Raw genomic sequence first — 1,611 nt, forward strand, 5'->3', positions numbered from 1 at the left:
AGGCGAAGTGGCTTGGCCTGCGTACTTACAAGACTTTTATGTATTTCTCGATGATGCAGTTGACTTCTCTGATGAAGAGGCCAACTTGTTGCTTGCTCAAACACTTCGCGAATCCCCAAAATGATGGTGTTGTAGTATACCATCCAGAAACATGCACTCACTTGAGCAGTTCTGTTATCTCATGGAATCTACTTTCCATCATTTTGATCTAGAACCTCTTGACCAAAAACTGTTAAAACAATGAAAGAATTAGCAAGAATCACCAAAGGATTTTTGGGACCACTTCCGTATATTGCAGTTTGAAGCTTCGAAAATTCAGATGAAATTCCAATATCTCATGGACAGATTTGAATATTGCCTTACCAAATCTGTCAATCCCAAGAAGAAGTTGAAGTTGAAACCCTGCTCAGCATACTTCGGTGATGGAGCTGCGCAATCACATACGGACATAGTCGCTGTCACAAGTGACTGTCCACCATCCTCTCATCAAACAACTCCACCACCGCAAAGTGATGTGGGAGAACATGCACACACATCCGTTCAACTGTCACATCCTCCCAACATCACTTCTCTCAATTTTTCGCGCAAACTTGTTTGTGAAGCCCATGGGTTGACCCATGCATGCCTTACCTCAACCTCCGTCTTTGTGTTCCGCTGATCCTCTGGATTGCACTGTCTTGTGTTCTTCCATTCCTAACTCTACACATGTTGTGAAAGAGGATCAAACTATCGACAGAGTTGGTGTCACACAACCAACATGCGCTGTCATTCATGAAGAGTATGACTGGGAGTCTAAATAGCAACCCGTGACGAAGGATGATTCCCTTCTGTCCACGCCTCCTCCGTGTTTCCCTGACATCTTTGGTGATTCTGCCATCCCTGATTTCGCATGTGTATCTTCGTCTATGGATGCACCCATTGTTGATCATTCGCAGAACACACCGGATGTCAGTCCATTATCCGACAACGGAGAGGACAAATCATTCTTTGAAAATCTACTTGATTTTTCATCTACCTTTTCCGGAAACGCAGAGGGTGAATTTTTCCGCTTCTCATCTACCCCTTTGTTTGATTCATCAGATCATGAGGATGCCAATGAAATCATTGATTTTGTTGATCATAGTTGTCGTGATTTATTTACCCCTGTATTCGATCACGATGATGATTATATCGTAGTTGATTTTTCAAAGCCCTTTGTTTATGATGATCTATCTATCGACGAAGTTGAAACCTTGCAAATTGTCGAGGCACTTCAGCTCGAGCTGATGGTTATGTCAGGTCCTCGCTATCCTGAGGTTGGTTTCACTTTCGATCAGGAAATTGTTGAAATACCCGAGGCTCCTCATCACTCATCTGTATGCATTGAAGACCAATCTCACACACAGATTATGCTTACTCCACTCAGACTACGCAATCCCATCACTCATGCATTGGACGAATCTTACACAGCAAGCACACGTGCGAGATGCAAGTTGTATTTGTTTCTTTTGTTTGCTTGCATGTCACAATCAAGAGTATGCGTATGCTTAACATCTACATGCAGTGTCACACAACACCATGGTAAGTCCACAGATTGCATGTCATGCACTTACACTCACTTATGTTCTGTGG

This window comes from Pinus tabuliformis, chromosome 8 (genome assembly GCF_031772625.1).
Source record: "Pinus tabuliformis cultivar Carrire ecotype Pingquan chromosome 8, CPIR1, whole genome shotgun sequence".
NCBI classification, from domain to species: Eukaryota; Viridiplantae; Streptophyta; class Pinopsida; order Pinales; family Pinaceae; genus Pinus; species Pinus tabuliformis.